This window comes from Enhydra lutris, unplaced genomic scaffold (assembly GCF_002288905.1).
Source record: "Enhydra lutris kenyoni isolate GAN:26980312 unplaced genomic scaffold, ASM228890v2 scaffoldscaffold25, whole genome shotgun sequence".
Taxonomy (NCBI): domain Eukaryota; kingdom Metazoa; phylum Chordata; class Mammalia; order Carnivora; family Mustelidae; genus Enhydra; species Enhydra lutris.
Window position 1 is genome coordinate 26,483,379 of NW_019154109.1, and position 20,068 is coordinate 26,503,446.

The following is a 20,068-nucleotide window of genomic DNA, read 5'->3' on the forward strand; positions in this document are numbered from 1 at the left end:
AAAATATAAATAAATCCTTAAATTACTCTCTCACCTCCTTAACTCAGACCATAATATTTCAGGGAGATTTAAATCTTATACAGCATACACATTCCTTCTTAGGCTGGTTTCTGCCTGCCTTTGCTTTCTTTCCAGGATGCTGTGCTGTTTTGGTGGTCTCCTGAACATCCAAAAGGCTTTTTCAACTCCTTCGCACATGTTGCTCCTTCTGCCTTGTCTGGCAACTTCTTCTTTGACCTTCAAATTCAACTCACACCCCATCTTTCCTAATGATTTTCTCTGAGCAACATCCCCTCTCTGCCTCCCCCCAGGCTGCTCCTTCTGACCCTCTCCATGTGCACACACACAGTTAACTCATTTGTCCTCTAGCTACCACGTGATGGAGTATCTGCTTCTACTTGTACTCACCACACTGTCATTCTGTCATGCTGGCCTCTTCTGAGTAGCAGCTCTTTGGTGGCTGGGATGATGTCTTGTCATTTGGGGGCCACAGCCAATGAGTCCTAATATGAATGCACATCTGAGGTTTGATATGCGTTTCATGTGGCTGTCGTGAAATAAGATGGGGAGGGAATAAAGGCATCACGGTGGTGAATGGGCAAGAATCCTAGAAGGCATGGCAATGACGATTAGGGGGATGTGGACCAACTACTTGAATATGGCCAGTGCCCATGGCTGTAAGGCTCATGACTGTAAGTTGTGCTAAAGATAGTGACAACGGTTAAGGCAAGAGCCAGATGCCTTGGGTGTACTGAAAAAAGCAATGTGCTCCACTCTGACAGGTCCATCCTGAGCAAGAAGCCCAGCGAACCGCCTTTGATTCTCTCCAGAAGTCACCTTCCTTGCTTCACCAATAGACTTTTCCATTGACGCCATTTGCTCAGAGGGAGGCTTGCTAAGTGCTTCAGAAGAGTGCCCTGGCCTTGACTCCAGAGATTCCAGGGAGAGGTGACACGCAAAGATGGGAAAGTCGGGTAGTGCGTGCAACCTTGCAAGACCAGAGATGAAACAAGGGCGATTTGTCTCTTTAGACACATGAATTCCTAGGGCTCTGCAAATACACATGTAATGAGATTTTTAAAAGAACATTTCCAGTCTTTGGAAAACGTAGACCCTCCAAATTGGCAGTGTTCCTTTTGTGTGGAAGGTGCCAAAGAAGGAAGAATGTTTACCTGTGGTCCAAGTATTGCCCCCCGCCCCCCCCCTAAGAGAACTGGTCAAAAAAGTCAACACTGTCTTTTTGCCTTCTGGCTTCATCAGTTCTGTTGAGGAAAGAGCCCCACCCTGGACACATGGCTTGGCTGTGCTGCTCACGGCAAACCTGGAATGGGGAGGATTTGATGGGGGTGGGCGCGGGGGGGGGGCGGATTTCCATGGAAGTACCTTTGCCCAAATATGGATCTTCTCTGGCATTGAGCTCCCCAGGACTGAAACCAGGTTACATTCCAAAGCCCTCAGCTGGGAGTGGCCTTCCAATGCCTACGCTTTAGTCTAAAGGAAAAAGTCTGTGCAAGGAGGGCTGAGAGCTGATTTTAAACAGAGCAGAGCAGAAGGTGACAGATGCAGTGTAGAGAGGAGAAAACACTAGGGAAAGAGTCCAGCAAGAGATTGGTGGATTGGGGAAAATGTTGTCACTGTGCTAAGGGTACAAAGGGACCCTCTCTTTCTTCTAATGTTCTCTGACTTCCCATTTGAAAACTGGCAATGATGACCACCCCCCACTCTTGCCTTTTTGATTCGGGGACAACCTTTTTCTTTCCACAGAGAACATATACTCCACAACTGCTACCATTTTTCTTCCAGCCACCCATTTGGAGCCTTAAGTTCCATAACTTTATGATTCTTCACGATAAAAAGTGGGAGGGTATAATTAAGTATGTGCCAATTCCTTCTGATTAGTTGAATTTTTGGCAATGACGAGAGTTTGTAGTCGGCTGTGTGAGGTGCATGGGAGGGAGTATTTAGGTTCATAAGATATAGGACACTGTAAGGGCTTTAGCCCTGCTCCAGTCCTCCAACATTACACTTTATTTGGTTGCAGAAAAGCATGTGGGTGCACCTGAACTGGCCAAGAAACCACTTGAATTCTGTCCCGTGAGATTTCCATTAGAACTTTATTTTGTTTTGGTGTGGAGCATTCCAAAGCAGGATGGCTTTGCAGAATGGGACGCAGAATCCATCTGTTCCATTTGGCCTATCATTTCCCAAGCCAGATGTGGCCTTACCTTCAGCACACCCTGCTGTCTACCCCTAGACTGGACTGCCCTAGTGGTCCTAAAGGGAAGATGACCTTACAGGTTCTCCACTTCCAGGGGCCACTTTATCTTTATCCCTTATCCCTCTGGAATGCTCTTGGGCACCTGGCTGGTATTAGATCAGGAATGGCTGTGCCCAATGTCTCCCACCAAAGTAGGGGAAGTGATTAACCAATCTCCCCTCCCCACCTGGGGCATTAGGTTAAGACTCTTTAAATATCATGTAGTTTCCAAGCAGTGTAGAATTCTTTCTCACCTCTCTCCCTTCTGCCTTCTGGGGATCCCTAGAATCAAAGGTAGCTATGCCAGGTCGCTATTTCCTCGGGACACACGTTTTCCTTACCTGGTTTGCCAAAACCCAGTGTCATGGCTGTGTGTTCTGGCAGTCTGGCACATACTTCTCCCTGCTGTAAATGGCAGCCTGGTGTTTCAGACAGCACAGCCCCGTGTGCTCATGTACAGATGTATGCATCCTACCCCTAGGCATGGTTCCCTCACTTCCTGACCGTCTGGGGGCCCTTTAGGAGCTCAAGAATAGATAGGTGTTGAGAGGTAATCACAAAGATGGTGCTTGCTGGGAGCTCTGGCTGGGGACCAGGAGCAAGCTCCCTCAAGGGTCTTGGGCTCTCTGACCCGCAGCAAGGTTTGGCACTGCGGCGTAAGAACAGAAGGGAGCGGGGGGGAAAGGGAAGGGTAGTTAAGCCACTTCACCACCTGCTTCCTTCTTCAACCTCATGTCTCCACACAGGAAACTTTTCTCACACCAGAGCTCTACATACAGGCAGGGATCTGAGCTACATCAAAATCTCAAGAGTTAGCAGGTGCTGCATCGGCCACATCAGGGGAGAGCTCCTTGAAGATCATTATCCTTGGGGTGGTGCTGGTGCCTGGGAGAATCCAGGGGAGGAAGAGGAGCTGGAGAAGCTCTTGAAGAGCTCTCTTTTCTCTGCCTTAGACGGCCAGGAGCACCTGGACCACTCCTGGGGCTGCCAGCTTACTTGCCTCTGACTCACAGGATGATGGTGATTAAATTTCATTATCATCTGGTTTCCAGCTCTGGAAGCTTTTGGGTGTAGGTAGGCCACACACTTCAGCTCTGCCAAGGGGTTTTTGACTAATGCGCTCTGGCATTGAATCACCATAGCTTTTCACACATTCATAATTACTCTTCTGAAGTAACACGTATTTCACTGTTATCTCCGGATAAGAGGAGCAGAAAGAACAACAGTGTCATTTAACTCTTTTCTTCTAAGAGATGGAAGCAATTTGTGACCTAGTTTTTTGTTTGTTTTTTGTTTTGTTTTGTTTTTTGTTTTTTTGCTTTAGTATCCTGAACTCCCTTGAGGCCAAAGAAAAGAACACAGCCTTGACAGCTGCAGGGAGGACCAAATGAGGAAATGCAATCACAGCCCCCATACGTGGGAGCAGAAACGCAGGTGCTCTCCAGAGGCACAATTTTCACATGGACGCTTCTTTGGGGATAGGATCTCAATAGGATCTGATTTCCTCAGATGCGCCAAGGGATCCATGACCCGGGGAAGGCCACATCGCAGCCTTGGCCAGTGCTTTACTCACCGTGCTGGGCCAGGCACTGTACATAAAAATACAAAGAATGATGCCCATGGGTGATTTGATGGAACCCCATTATTCTCCAGTTTTAGTTTGTTGTGGAACAGGTCGTTTTGGTTTTCTATCTCCCGTGGGTTCCTCATTAGAAGGATGTTCAACTTACATGACAGTTTCAAATCAGGGACCCCCAAATACAGGGTAACAGTGAAGTTGAGTTTCCAGAACATGCACAATCTCATTTAAGACTTTGGGCAAAAAAGTGGAAGAGCTCCTCCTAGATCCATGCCAAGCCAGGAATAAGAGAGACAGGAAACCGGCTGTCTCGATGAGTGTTCAAAGAAGCCCAGATAAAGGGGCCGGAAGCTCTGTACTCAAAGCAGTCAATATTCCCAAACCACATCTACATTTGAGTAACTGATTTTCCAAACACCTAAATGCACCAGGGCATTCTAATCTGGGTCCATATGCTCTTGGTTACCCCCCCACACACACATTCCCTCCTCAGTGGTTTGCTTCTGTTGGTCGACATGGGAGCTCTTGCTGTGTAAGTGGGCGTAGAAGGAGGAATTCTGGTCACAGACAGAGGGGCAAGGTAAAGATAGAAGCAGAGGGGGTGGAATGGAATCTTTTCCTACATTTCTTCATCTGAAAGAATGAACACTCTGACCTCATCATCTCCCTTACTAATATTTGCTGTTTTATCATCAGGAATATTACTACTAAGGAGTTACTCTCCAGGATCTATTCTTAGCCTTCCATCTTGCAGACCAAAAAGGAGGGAGTGACTCTTTAAAGGTCGCATGGCTCTTCAGCAGTGAAGCCGAAGTTAGAAGAATCGTCAGACTTCTAGTTCTGCACTGTTCCCAGGGCAGGATCTCCCTTCTCAGGTGTATTACAGCAGAAACAGGGACTCCCGGTGGCCAGGAAGCCCTTCACACTCCAAAAAAAGAAAGAAAGAAAGAAAGAGAGACAAAGAAAGAGAGAAAGGAAGAGAGAAAAGAAAAGAAAGAAAATGGGCATTCAGTAAAGTGACAAAGTAAGTGAGAGAGATTTGTATTCTGTCTGCTCTTAGTGCAGTCTGGGAGCAGGTTGGTTTGTCTCTGCCCCACCTCTGCACAAGTGGCCCTTGGTATGGGTGGACCAAATATGCACGTGGCCATGGGTATGGATGGGCCACGTAGACGCGGGAGGCCATCCCTGTGGGCGGCATGCTCACTACTCTTCTCTATGACGAGTGATGAGCACATCCTTTATTTGATAGTCTCCACTGTGACAGGGGCCTTAAGGAAGGGAGACCCAAGCCTCTGAACGAGGACCCTTTATACTCATGTTTATATAAAGAAAGATTTATATTTCTATAAAGCCAGAATATCTGTCTCCTGGACTAGAGAACCATATTATGACCCCCACAAATTCAAATAAATCACGTACAAAGTGAGCAGGGTGAACATAAGGGGTAACATGGCAGGCAGAGCAGGCAATGGTTCTTCCTACTTGAGGATGGTCTCGCGGCTGCCTCTCCAAACCAAACCCGATCAGTGCCAGTAAAGCTAATTTGGTCTGAGTTGCTATGGGAACGAAGAAAGGAGTTCCTGGAAATGGAATAATAATTGCTGTCATCTGAAAGGGCAGCTTTCTACTTCAATATCCTCCCATATGTCTGCATTGAAGTGGTGTTAGCAAAAGGGTGTCAGAAGTCATTTGCATGCTTGTTGGTAAGAGGATAACTTCCAGTGTGGGGTGTTGCTCTGCTGAGCTGATTTGCCGAAGGACAGTTTTTCCATTGTTTCTGGACCTGCATTCTTTTTGCAGTCCTATATGATTTAGCTGCCTGGGAGAGGATCCAAGCATTGTGCTTCTCATCAGACGTCAGACTCATGGTCCAGGTCAGACTGGGAGCCACACATTTGCATGTGGTCAGAATGTATAGCTTGGCACCATATTTTTTTTAATATTTTATTTATTTATTTGACAGAGAGAGACACAGAGAGAGAGGGAACACAAGCAGGGGGAGTGGGAGAGGGAGAAGCAGGCCTCCCGCCAAGCAGGGAGCCCGATGTGGGGCTCGATCCCAGGACCCCGGGATCATGACCTGAGCCAAAGGCAGACGCTTAACGACTGAGCCACCCAGTTGGCACCATATTTTTGACAAACACCTGACAAACACTAGAAACTCCCTGGGCCTCTTTACCCAAAGAAATGCTTGTATTTTTGCAGAGGTAGGGAGGAAAGGGAATGCTCATGGATACAGGGTGCAAAGAACCAATGGCATCAGAAGCACATACCTGAAAGATGGTCTTTGGGGGATCAACTGGTCCTTTGCTATTTGAAGTGCAGCCCATGTGCCAACAGCATTGGTGTAAGCCAGGAGGTAGTTAGAAATGCAGAATCGCAATTCCCTTCCCAGACTTGATGAATCAGAATCTACATTTTAACAAGATCCCCAGGTGATTTGTTTGCACAATGAAGTTTGAGAAACACTGGTCTCAGGTTGTGTTTGGGAAACACATTTTCCTAATTTTACCAACAAGGGATCACAAAGCAAGCCCTGAGAGAAGGAATGACTTGCCCAAGACCTGCCTGAGGATCCGTAGTGGAACCAGAACAAAATTCCAGTATCTCTGAGGGAGAGACTTTTGTCACTACTCTATGAAGCTTCTCAGAAGCTGTGGTTGGGAAAGAATTTTAGAAATGGCAACCAAGGAGCACCTGGGTGGCTCAGTTGGTTAAGCATCTGCCTTTGGCTCAGGTCATGATCTCAGGGTCCTGGGATCAAGCCCCACATTCAGCTCTCAGCTCTCCCTCAAATAAATAAATAAAACCTTTAATAATAATAATAATAAAAGAAAGGGCATCTAAGAATTTCTGACCTTGTCCTTAGTTTTATGCCATCGCTGGCACTGTCCCTTCCAACCTCAAACTGGCAATATTGTTAGCCCTGCTGTGCCTGAATTGACCAGTCTGAATACCAATTTTGTGAGTGCTCCATTGGCCTGTGAAAGTAACTCATAGAAGTTCTCTTCAAGATGAAAGCAGAGGCAATTGAGTCTCTGCCCTTCTCTTCCCTCTCTGCAGGACCCCAAGAGGGGCAACTGATGGCTTGGTAAATTACTCCAAAGAGGAATTCTTCTTTCATTCTCTAAAAGCTGGAAGCAAGAGCTTTTCCTGATAATTATATGAATGAACAAGTGAAAATGAGGGACATAAAGAGACATCAGATGCTTTTGGCCTTCTCAGGGATCAAAAACAAAGCTCTCTCTGGGCTAGAGCATGTTGGGGTGGGTGTCCCATGTTCCATATATGAATCAGCTGTGTGTGGGTGAATGCAGACTGTGATAGTTCTTGCTCTCCCTTGGCACCCTCTACTTCATCTCACCCGAAAGATGAGCCTGTTAGAAAGTGACACACGTCCTGCTTCCAGACATAAGAGATGCCTGGGAACATAATAATTTTCTGTAACTCTCAAAGCCTGGCATAAACTTGGCATTTCTCATTCCTACTGTCCCACTTCTCCCTGTTCTGGGCCAGTTGGTCATCACATCATGGAACTCTTGAATTCCTAGTTCCCTGCTTTTGTGGTAGCCTTTTGTTTCTGGTCCCTGTTGCTGTATACAACCCACCCCAAAACTTCATAGTTTCACACAAATAGAGTTTTATTATCTCTCATGATTTGATGGGTTCCTGGAGTCTGTATCTGGGCATTTCTGCTCTACATCAACCCTGCTGAGACTGTAGTCATCTGGCATCTTGGTTGGTGGGAATATCCAAGATCATATGCCTTGGCAAAGACAGATGGAGAGCTGGGCTGATCTGGAATGTTGGTAGAACTGGCCATCTCTCCCTTCTCTCTCTCCACTTGGTCTCTCCAAGTCTTCTTGCTGGCAAGCAAGACTTTCTACATGGCAGCTCAGGGCTCCCCCAAGCACAAAAAATCAATGTTACCATGCCTTTTTAAGGCTTAGGTCCTGAACTGGCACAGAATTATTTCTATCATATTCTGTTGGTTAAAGTGAGTCACAGGAAAAGCATGGACATATCAACCACAGGATTCTCACAAAGCCCTCTAGGAACACACAGTTTCCTCCTTTTAGTGAATGACTATCCAGTACCTTCTTCAAAATCAAGAGTTTTTAACCAAGAAGTCTATAGGTGGGTTCCAAGGGAGTTTGTCAATAACCTGAAGTGGTATTTTTACACAAATTTTGAGTCCTGATGAATATGTACACTTTTCATATGTTTGCTTTTCTGGGGATAGGATCCCAGGCTTTCATCAGATTCTCAAAGGGATTCATGACCCAGAGAAGGTGGCATCACAGGAAATGTATACCCTGGACACCCTTCTAGGAATGAGTCACACCTAGCTCTTCATATCATCTGCTCAATATTCATGTGTTGATGTGGATCTTTGGAGGATACATTATATGTGTTCATGGTGTATCTCACTACATAATTTTGAAATTCTACTAGGTAAAAGCCATATCTTTTATTTATTTCCAGAATCCCTAGTTTTTAGTGCAGTCTTTTAAAATAAGAGATTCTTCATAGCGCACCTGGGTGGTGCTGGACATTTAAGTGTCTGACTTTGGCTCAGGTCATGATCTTAGCATCCTGGGATCAAGCCCTCCACCCCCCAATTCTGGGCTCCATGCTCAGCAGGGAGTCTGCTTGCCCATCTCCCTTTTCCTCTGCCCTACCCCCCAGCTCATGTTCTCTCTGTCTCTCAAATAAATAAAATCTTTAAAAAGAATAAATAAAAATAAAAATAAATAACAGATGCTCCATAAAGGATGTAGGCTGATTTCCTATGAAGGATTTATTGGATCTCGATTTAAGAGGAAGGTACATAGAACACTAACCACCACTAGCATTATATTTATCGTATATTTGTGTCCTCCTTTCTGGTATAAAAAGCCTTTATTTTATTTGCTACTTATCTAAATAGATTCTACAAGTTCAGTGGAGCAGATATTACCATAACGTTATTTTGTACCAAGGAAACTGAGGTTTTCATAATCTCTCTCAAGGAATTAGAGAAAGAACCAGAGCTAAAATCTGATTCTCCTGATTTTTACTCTCCCATTGTGTAGCATGAGCCTCAGCGACGAGGAAGGGGAAGACAGGTGGCCCAATGTGAAAAGCTAAAAGAGTAAAAATTCAGGTGTATGGAGCCCAGACTTTGGAAGTTTGCAAGTGGAACATAGTTTAGTCTTACAAGAAACCAGAGATGACATAGTGTGGGGAGAGAGCTGTCTTCCCATCCCCTGGCTATGAGGCTTTCCTTGGATGCAACCTCTTTGTGCCCCAATATTCTCAGCAGTCAAACCAGTGAGAAGTGGTTCCCATACTGACAATGCAAGAACCACCCAAGTAACTTCTCGAAATTACACACCTCTAGCTCCCATCTCAGAGATATGGAGTGCAATTCAGAAATTGATTTTCAAAAGTCTCCATAGATGATTCTGCTGATTATCCAGGCTTGGAAGGCTTGAGCTAGATAACCTATAAGATCCCTCTATCTTGCTGTCCTGAGATATGGAGAAACCCTGGAGTGGTGCAGGATGGCTAGCTGTGCAGAAGCTTTTGAGTTTGATGTAGTCTCACTTGTTTATTTTTGCTTCTGTTGCTTTAGGTGTCATATCAAAAAAAAAAAAAAATCACTGCCAAGACTAATGTCACAGAGCTTTTTCTCTACGTTCTTCTAGTTTTATAGTTTCAGGTCCTACTTTTAAGTCATTAATCCATTTCAAATTAATCCTTGTGCATAGTATAAGATGGGACTAGAAACCCAACAAATCCTGTTCTCTATGCCCTAACCCAATGTCTAGGTCTTTAAGTCTTTGCCCCTAGGAGATTCCCCTGCTCCCAATACCCTTAACCACTGACTGTTTTTCTGAATTAACCCACATGAACCCTCAGTCAAAACCAAATGTCATCACCTACTAGAAACTAGATACTGAGACCTGATATCTCACACGTCTTCTGAGATCATTGATTAGGTACCTGCGTACTCCTGAATTTGACCAAAGGTCACTAACATTAGCCCATTGAAGACTATAAATTAGGAATACTGGCCTCTATTTATGAATCCTAATTATCCACTATTTAGGGAGTCTTTTCTCTAGGGGTAGGATCTCTCTGGTAGGCATATGGTCTAAGTCAGTAGTTCTCAAGCTTTTGTACAAAGGAGGATTACTTGGCGGGCTTGCTCACAATTGTAGGTCTCACCACAAGACTTTCTATTTAGCAGGCAGGGACTGCAAATTTCCATTTTTCATGAGTTCCTGGGTAGTGCTGATGCTGCTGGTCCAGTCTGAAGACCATACTTTGAAAGATTCTCATCTAACTTATGCTCACATATGATAATAAAAATTTATCTGAGCCTACAGTTTCTATGTATATTCTGCTTGGTGATGTCCAAGATATGATGATCATTCATTCCCATTTTATACCCAGAAGAGAGTGGGAACATTTCCCCAGCCTGAGCTGAACACATAAACATCCTTATATATACCTGTCCTCTCTTGAATGAAGGAGAGAATCCTGGTAATCAGATGTTACAATATCCTCCATTTTCCATCACTATTAGGAGGAATTCATGAGAGAAGAGTCAAGAGGGAGGGTCCCTGAAGGATAAGTCAATAAAGTGGACCTTCTTGAATGTGTAAATGAGTGTGAGTGTTGCCCACTCTGACAGCAGATGGTTGGCTGCATCAGAATGGAGAGTCATGCTTATACCAAATTATTTGGATCTTAATAATAATTTGGCAGATTATATCAAGAACTAATTTTCTTCAATACTCCATTCAATTAACTTATTTGCCTGGAAACTACTTTATTACCAATTTTGGCAACACTCACACTTAAGGTCATCTTGCAGTGCACAGAGTATACTTTGGGGGCAGTTTTTGTCCCTTGCCCCTTTAAGGGCTCAGACTATCATGAGACTGTTGAAAGGATCTATCATTTGCATTGGGAAAGGTTAATGTATTCCTTTCAAATATACACTCCTGTTTATGCAAAAGCATGTCTCTTCTATTAGCCCTGCCATAGCCCTAGTCCAAGCTTGTATTTGAAAGCGGATGATTTCAGGTAGATATAAAAGGATTTCTGGAGCAGAACATGTTCTTGTTAATGAATAGGATGGAGTTTTATGTAGTCAAAATCACCTGGAAAGGAACTGGTTTTCATCATATAGAACATTTAGATTCCTATTAAATATTCCTGTGTGTTATGAGAAGGACAGTTCTGCCCAGTAGTTGTGCAGGCAGACACTCTTTACCCTGTGATGGAGGCCATCTAAGATGGGGGACACTGCCACATGTGTATGGCTGCTTGTTAGCAGAGCTATTGACCAGCTCAGGATGATTTGTGGGTCCTCACTCCACAGGTCTTCTCTAACAGTCCGGCAGTAGAGAGAGGGGCAAGGGAACCCAACACACACTTTTCAGAGGAGGAACCTCAGGCACTGTGGAAAACAGATGGTCTCAAAGTACCAATGACAATTTTAGAGAGAACCAGCTTCCACAATTTTCATCCATTGACTCTGACAAGAATTTGGGAATGTGGCCATTTTAAAGTCATGTAGTGAAAACTACTTGCTTGACAAAATAGGAAACTGAGGGCTATTGAAATTAACTCCTAGTTAATTAACTCCTGTATCTCTTCAGAGATACAGCTAGTTAGAAATAGAGTCTGGACTTAGACCTCGCTGCCTTGACTCCTAATTCAGTGTTTGCTCTGCAATCTTCCTTCTCTTTGACTGAAAAATTACATGCGGAAGATCATTCTCAATCACGAGAATAATGTTATCATTAAACAGACACTTTTATGGTATGACCTAAGGAAGGCCTGGGTAAAACTCCTGCTCCAAATATCTATCCTAAGGCTCATTAGTTTGTCACTGGAGTTCTACCTGTGGAATCTCAAGACTTTTTGTTCTTGTGTCTTTGTATGCCAGACCTCTGGGAAACCTTGACCTTACATCTTGTTAATCATCAGTTTAAGAACAAGACCCTGAAGAAGTCAACCTGGGACCCCTGAGGGGGCTCGATGACAGCCAAAAGAAAGGTCAGTCAGGCCAAAGCAGATGCCCTGCCAAGGTCTGTAGGGATTGAATCAAGCCCAGGAACTTTATAGAATGTGACAGTCCCTGAGCAGAGCTTATCATAGATACCTCTCTGCCCCCTATATTCTCAACTCTCCTAGGGTGTAAACTGGTTACATTTTTTTCAGGGAGATCAAAGGAAAACACTTGACACCAAATGGCAGTAGGAGGTGTGTGTGAGAGAAAGAAGAAGGACTTTGCTGAGATGGACAAGGTATTTATATGTTGAGCGTTTATATCTATTTTGTCCTATTTTTACCACCAATTAACTCATCGTCTTCTCCCCAGATGGATGCCTCTCTGAATCTAGTTACAAAGGAATCCCATCAAGTCATGGATCAGAGCATCACCCCAACTGCCTGGGACCTGGATCTGTGGGACTCAGGAGTGCTTACATGTTTCTATGGGATGGCTCAGGATTGTAGGCATAACTTCCCCTTTCTGATTAAGTCCCCATCCATTCTGAGCATGGAGATGATGGAGTAAGAGACACTGGCAAGAAATAATATAAGCCAGGAAGGTAGACTTGGAGTCAAGTTCAGAATCTTCAACTTGGGAACTGGATGATCTCACTCAAGAGTTTCCTCCAGATGATACTTACAAATACTCTATCAGAGTCATTGTTCTCAGACCTATTGCCCCAGACTGCAAATCTCTGTTTCCTATTGTGTAAAATGGGAATTGTTTATCATTTTATTGCCACACACCATACTATCTAGGGATTCAGTGAAGTAACATGTGAGGTCTTGATCTCTAAGAGGCATATATGTGACAGCTATTATTTTGGTTCTGCACATAATATCATTCCTTAAAGTGTGTGTATGTGTGTGGTGAGGGATGAGACTGTAAGAGGGGATACTGTGAAATCTTCGTCAAATTCTCTCCTATCCTCAGGTTGAACATTTAATTGACAAACACGGTAAATCATTAAATAATTCTTTGTAGATCATTGCAGACTCTTTTGTGTTCCATTTTTCTACATATGATGAACCAATATGAGAGCCCAGATTGAAGATTTCAGGGGGATTTAACTCACTTCCAGAGCCCTTGGGTTTTGACAACTTTGTTTCTCAAAGTGGGAACCCAGCCTCTCATTTCCCATCATCTGACTCTCCAGTTCTTACTTTAAGGAGTGAAGCTCCGTGGGGAAATACCGTTGACTACGCATCCGATTCCTTCTCATTTGGATCACTTTCTCAGCACCCAGTTCATTTCCAGAAGCACATCAACTCCAAGATATGCAAGAGTCTGGGACAGAGCATTCTCTCTCCTCACCTGCTAACGAGATAAGTTCAGCAAGTTAAGGCAGCCACAGGAATAACAAACCCCCTAGCACACACTTCCTCTAATCACCATGTTTGTGTTCTTGCCAGTCTGAAAGTGATTTCTGTGATGAAGCGAGGTCTCACTCCATTTCCTCCCCTCTCCTAATTCTGGCCTCCTCAGGAGTATCTGTAACATTTCCTCCTTTCCTGGTAGGGTTTTGCCACTAATTAATGCATTTTTTCTACTGATGGCATTGTGGGTTAGCTTAAGCATCTGGATCCCATCTGCTGCCCTTCCAGAGTCTGAGAGGGCAGTGGGGACAGTGACGGGTCGGGGGACAGAGTTTATCACTAACCTTCATCTCTGGTGCTTTGTATCTTGGTGAGAAGATCAGAGATAGAGGGGGAATTAAATATCACTTATGGGGCACCGGAAGCACACCTTCTGATATTTGTACAAGTAATCAATTAGTAGTAGATTTTTACAATAGATCTAATGTCCTGTAGCTCCTAAGGGTGATATAAAACCCAAATATGGCATGGGAACTTGCAGAGAGAGAAAGAAAAGGAATAAGCACAAAACCTCTGAGAACAAAAGGATCTACATGAGTTCACTTCTATGCCCCTTATTAGGCACCTTACAGGACATCCAGTAACAAGAGTGACCATTTATTAGCACCTATCATATGCCAGCTGCTATGATAGATCTAAGCCTATACCACCTAAGTGTCAGCCCCAGACGGTCCCTAAGTGCTCCAGCTTCCTAAAGTCTTGTCTTTTCACATGGAAGTAACAGTTGGCTTGAATGTCCATCTTAAGTGTATCCGGATACTCAGAGCCCTTCTCAGTATCTCCAAGGAGTCTCAAGGGGCTCATAATTTTTCCAATCCTTCCTGGTTCTCAGTTCCTTCTTTTAAATAATGTATGTGACATTATCTTGCATTTTATTCTGAAAACTAGCAAAACAGATGCAAAAGAAAAAAGAGTGTAGCAAACCTTCACATTTCAATCACCGAGCTTCAACCATCCATGGTTGAATTTATCTAATCAATTTCTTCCCCTTCCTACCATCACCAGATCATTTTAGAGCAAATTCCAAACATAGTATTATTACCAGAAGCGATACTATTTTCATATATATATATATATATATTGTATTTTATTCAGTATATGTGGCAAACAGACTCTAATGTGGTTCCCATGGTTCCCATTCCTTGGTGCTCACATCTTTGTATAATCCCCCTCTCTTGAGTGTGGGCAGGACATTCTTCTAACCAGACTTACTTCTAACCAATAAAACATGGCACAAGAGACAGAATGCACATGATTAAGTAACATGAGACTGCAATATCCATCTTTCTAGGAGACTCTCTCCCTTGGTGGCTTTGCAGAGGCCAGCTGCCATGTCATGAGCTTTCCTAGGGAAAGGGTCACAGGGCAAGGAAATGAAGGTGGCCTCTAGCTGAGAGCTAACAAGAGACTAAGACCCTCAGTCAGGTAGCTTGCCGAATTCTGCCAGCAGTCACATAAGCTTAGAAATGGACCCTTCCCCATCCTGGTGGACACCCTGACATAGCCTTGCAGAGAACCCAGTTAAGCTGCATTCAGATTTGACCTACAGAAACTGAGATCATACGTGTGTGTTTTTTTAAGCCTCTGAATGCATAGTAATTTGTTACATAGCACTAATTAACTACTACAATAAAAGCATAAAGACTTCTTTTTTTTTTAGGGGCACCTGGGTGGCTCAGTGGGTTAAACCTCTGCCTTCGGCTCAGGTCATGATCTCAGGTCCTGGGATGGAGCTGCATCAGGCTCTCTGCTCAGCAGGGAGCCTGCTTCCCCCTCTTTCTCTCTGCCTGCCTCTCTGCCTATTTGTGATCTCTCTCTCTCTGTCAAATAAATAAATAAAATCTTAAAAAAAAAAAAAGACTTCTTTTTTTATTTTATCACAATAGCATGACCACATTGAGAGGTAATTCCTTAATGTCATCAAATATCCAACTTCTCTCCAAGGTTCCCCAGTTACGATTTTCTTTTACGGTTTGTTTATGCAAATCAAGACCTAAAAAGTCTGCATATTACTTTCAGTTGCAATGTTTCTTAAATCTCTTTTAGTTCTGAGGTTACCTCTCTTTTTTTTTTTCTTTACATTTACTTATTGAATAACTGGGTCATTTGTCCTACAGAGTTTTCCACTTTCTAAATCTGTAAAGCTCATTTATTTTATTTTATGTTATCTTATGTTATTTCATTTAATTTTATTTTTAATTCCAGTACAGTTGATATACAGTATATTAGTTTCAGGTGTATAATACAGTGGTTTAACACTTCCATGCATCACCCAGTGCTCATCACAAGAGCCCTCCTTAATCTCCATCAGCTGTTACCCCCATCCCCCTACCCACCTCCATTCTGTTAACCATCAGTTTGTTGTCTATTGTTAAGTTAACTCTATAGTTAAGAGTCTGTTTCTTGGTTTGTCTCTCTCGCTCGCTCGCTCGCTTGCTCTCCTCTCTGTCTCTCTCTCTCTCTTTTTCTCTAAAGCTGTTTGACTTTCAGTAGTGTTAACATGATCCTTTAGCCCCTATATTTTGAATAAATTTATAGATCCAGAGGTGTGATTAGATTCTCATTTTTTTTTTTGAGAGGACAGGATTACTTTCTACATATTGTTGTGTACGTCTGACTGCATCATACTGGAAACTCATAATATCTAGAATCTGCTTTGGGGGATGTTAAGAAAAATCATTGGGTATAGGTATTGTCGGCTTGATCGAATCATGATAAAGTCTCTCAACAACCTTTCACTTAATAAACTTAATAAACTTACCTGCCATTAATGATCCTTTCCGAGGCTAATACTTCATTATGGTTACAAAATAATAGAACTAAATTATTGCTCTCCACTTTATAGATTTCCTCTTTCATGTGCCATCTTTTCCACTTGGGCTCTTGCCTCCTGACATGGTGCTAGGGTGACCAACTTGTCCCTGTTTGCCTGGGATTTCCCTATTTTAAGCACTGAAAGCCCCACATCCAGAGAAATCCTTCTGTCCTGAGCAGACATGGAGAGTTGGTCATCCTACTTGGTATTGATGCCTCTTCACTTTCCTTTAATGCTTTCTCCTCCTTTATTACCTGAGTCCAACTCCTCAAACCCTTCTTCATTTCTTAAGTAGTCCTAGCCTGAGTCTGGCCCATCAGCTTATGCCCAGAGGCCTCACCTTCCAAGTAACCCTTTCCATAATAATCTGCTTCTTAAATAATGAGAGCTCCCACTCTTTGAAAGGAATTCTAAGCTCAGTTCTTAAAGTAACAACTTATTATAGTCCTGCTAGACTTATAACCATCATGGAATATAGGTATTTTATATTCCCATTTAAATTTTTTTTTTTTTTTTTTTTTTGTCAGAGAGAGAGGGAGAGAGAGCGAGCACAGGCAGACAGAATGGCAGGCAGAGGCAGAGGGAGAAGCAGGCTCCCCGCCAAGCAAGGAGCCCGATGTGGGACTCGATCCCAGGACACTGGGATCATGACCTGAGCCGAAGGCAGCTGCTTAACCAACTGAGCCACCCAGGCGTCCCTATATTCCCATTTTAGAGATGAGATCCAAGTAACACATATGTACAAGTATTATATAAATAATAGAGTGTTGCAAGAATGGGGAATATTTCAGTGTAAAAAAGGAAGTGGTAGGAGATATAGCTCCATTAAAATGGATAGTAAAGGGTTTTTTGTTTGTTTGTTTTTTGTGTTTTTCTGTTTTGTTTTGTTTTTTTACTTAAGATTTTTGTTAAAGAGTTTGAACCCTACTGCTATGGGCTGAATTGTGTCTCCCTCAAATTCATATGCTAAAGCTCTACACCCCAGTGTGGTTGTATTTGCCCACAGGGACTTTAGGAGGCAATTAAGATTGAATGACATCATAAAAGGTGAGATCCTAAGCTAATAGGATTGGCAGCCCACACCATACCCACACTATGGAAAAGCCATTTGAGCAGTAAGAAGGCAGCCACGTGTAAGCCAGGAAGAGGGCGCTCAGCAGAACCCAAACCCACTGGCACCCTGAGCTCAGACTTCCGGTCTCCAGATGGTAAGAAATCAATTTCTGTTGCATAAGACACCCAGTCTATGGTATTTTGTTATGGCAGCCCAAAAAAACTAATACACCTACCTTATAGACAATGCTGAATTACTGGAAGATTTTAATAATGAAAGCAACATGATCAGATTTGTATTTAAGGAAGGAGGATTTGTGGCAATGTGGAGGGGTGAGCACAAGTTGGGAAGAGTTAGAGGCAAGAAGAAAGCGAGGAGGCTGGGGAAGCTGGCCACATAAGAGATGGGGGGGGGTGGGGATCCTAGAGTGACTAATCTGCATTTTATTCTGAAATGTGTCCTTCAAGTAACTTATCACTGACACCTCACAATCAAGTAGTGGAGTAATGAACTGAAATATCAGAACCATTCTCTTCAACATTTCTAGAGAGAAATTTTGCAAAGATACAGCTCATGCACCTCCCTGAACTATTAGCACACACAGAGGCAGGAATCACAGGAGAATCTTCTATCAAGTTCATGGTAACATAGGGTCAAACTCCCTAATGTAGAGTTGGGGCAGAGTAGCCTTGTTGAAGGAGGGCTAGAAATTGGAACTAGAATTCTGCTTCCGATTCACTGGTCTCTTCAATGGAACTGTTGTCTTCAGCCTCACAGAAGTTCTGAGAAACAAATAGATCCACCCCGCCACTGAAAGACACATGAGTGTGCCTGACTGGGCAGCCAGAGAGGCATCTTGAGAGACACCATGAGAGAAACTAGTAAAGAGGCCCAGGGTTTCCATCCTCCCCTCACTCAAGATTCATCACGTTACTTTTGCTGTAAAGGGGAGGGCATCTAGAAAGACACATGAGTGTTCGTGGTAAAGGATCTTATACACCAGTAATTCCATCCTCCATTTCACTGAGCCTCAAAGAGGTACAACAACTAACCCTCAGTTGTGTACAGGGTCTGCACCAGAGGTGGGACCTGGTGTTGGCCTCCTGAAGCCCAGTCCGGCATTCTCGCTACAAACACAATCTAGACGGCACTCTTCTTATCTCACCCTTGGAAAAGAGAGGCTTAATTCGGGTTGCTCTAAATGTGATTGGCTTTTAAGTTCCCGAAAGAGCCTCAACATCTCTTCATGTCCCCCCAACTCCCTGTGTAAGATATACACACATTGTGGAGACTGCCAACCAGCTATGTTCTGTCTTGCAAAGATTCTCATGGTAAGAGCTTCCTGATTCGAGAAAACAATTCATACAAAGAACACAAATTACTGGGCTCTTTGTCTTCTTCTTCAGATTTCTTAAATCTATTAAAAAAGAAGGTTCTCTATTTCTATGTCACCATTATACTTTATCACCTAAAAAGAGGAAGACATGAGTTGATGAAAACACCAGATTCCAGGCATCTCCCTTCCCCAGAGGCAGTACAGTAGGTGATGAAGTGCATGGGCTCTGGTCAGTGGAAACAAAATGTATCTGTAATATGAAAGTAATTTTTTAAACAATTACTCACTTCCTAGGGCTTTTGTGAGGATTAAATGATGCAATCCATGCAAGGCACTGTGTCCAGATTCTAGCATATGGTAAGCACCCCAATCAGTAGAGTTTATTTCTCTTAGAATGAAAAAGAAACACGCACAGATAGCTTCTCTCCAGTAAGGCAAGAATCAAGATTGAAATACCCTGTATTGCTTAGAGAAAGATGTCATGGCAAGAGATTTAATATATTTTATTTTAAAGTAGAAAGTTATGTGGGCAAAACAGATTTATCTTCCAGAGCTTAGTCCCAAAGCCCACATCGTCTTTGAGTAATCTCTACAACATACTTATTATATGGGGGCATTGCCTGCTTCTGGATTCAGTGATGTCATCCATCATTACCATAGTAATAATAAGGCCAATAACTTGAACGTAGGTTGTAGCAGCTAAAAGGAAGGGTAATCAGTTTGCAAATAATTAAACTGAAATCCATAGCTACTTAAGACTCAACCAAAATTCCTGGGGATAGTTTGTAATCAGCTTAAATCAAGATAAGCCTTCTAAAAGAACAGAGAATGAAAACCTAAAACAAGCAAAAAAATCTAATCATCCTATCTTTATGGTTCATTTACTATTCCGGTGAGTCACAGAAAATTAATAATACCCCGGAGCCTAGAAACAAAGACACAGGCAAAATTCTTTCCATTTAATGGATAAAATTGTGATGATTCTCAAACCGATTTTTTCATGAAAACAAGGCAAATGCACCCTATTTTATGTTGAAAATATTGATCCCTTACATTTTTCTTTCTATAATATTATAGATTTCAAAGTTAAAGAATTTTAAAAGCAGAAGAAATCTTCCAACACGATTTTATAGATTTTTAAAAAGCCAGTATTAAGAAGGCTGATGTGATGTGACCAAGTCCCAGTACTCCTGAGGAACCCAGGGAAGATCAGGACTCCAGTATGCCAAGCCACAATTTGTCTTTTCTATGACACTAGGCTACCTTTATTGAGACTCTGACATTTTCATGTTCTGCTTCAACAGAACTTTTCTATCTAGTAAGGAGGTGGAAGATATTGAATCTCTTCCCAGCTGCCCCACATCCCAGCAAAAACAAATAGTGATGTGTGGGGGTTGACAGCATCTCAGAAGTTTCCAAAAATGCCTCTGATCTGAGGGAGGGTACAATCCTTATTTCCATCTTGCAATTATTCTCCTCTACAATCTAACTCCTGCTGAAAAAAAAGAGCCCTTTTTCCCTTCCAAACTTTCTCTTCTCTCCCATTGTCTTTTCAAGCATCTTGCCAAAGAAGCTGGTTAAGAGGGCCCTGTGTGTTC

The 20,068-nt window shown here is 43.0% G+C and overlaps 1 pseudogene; it reads left to right on the plus strand.

Annotated features, from left to right (window-relative positions):
- Positions 1-622: 622 nt before the first annotated feature.
- LOC111150987 overlaps positions 623-20,068 on the plus strand; it is a 35,642-nt pseudogene continuing 16,196 nt past the window's right edge.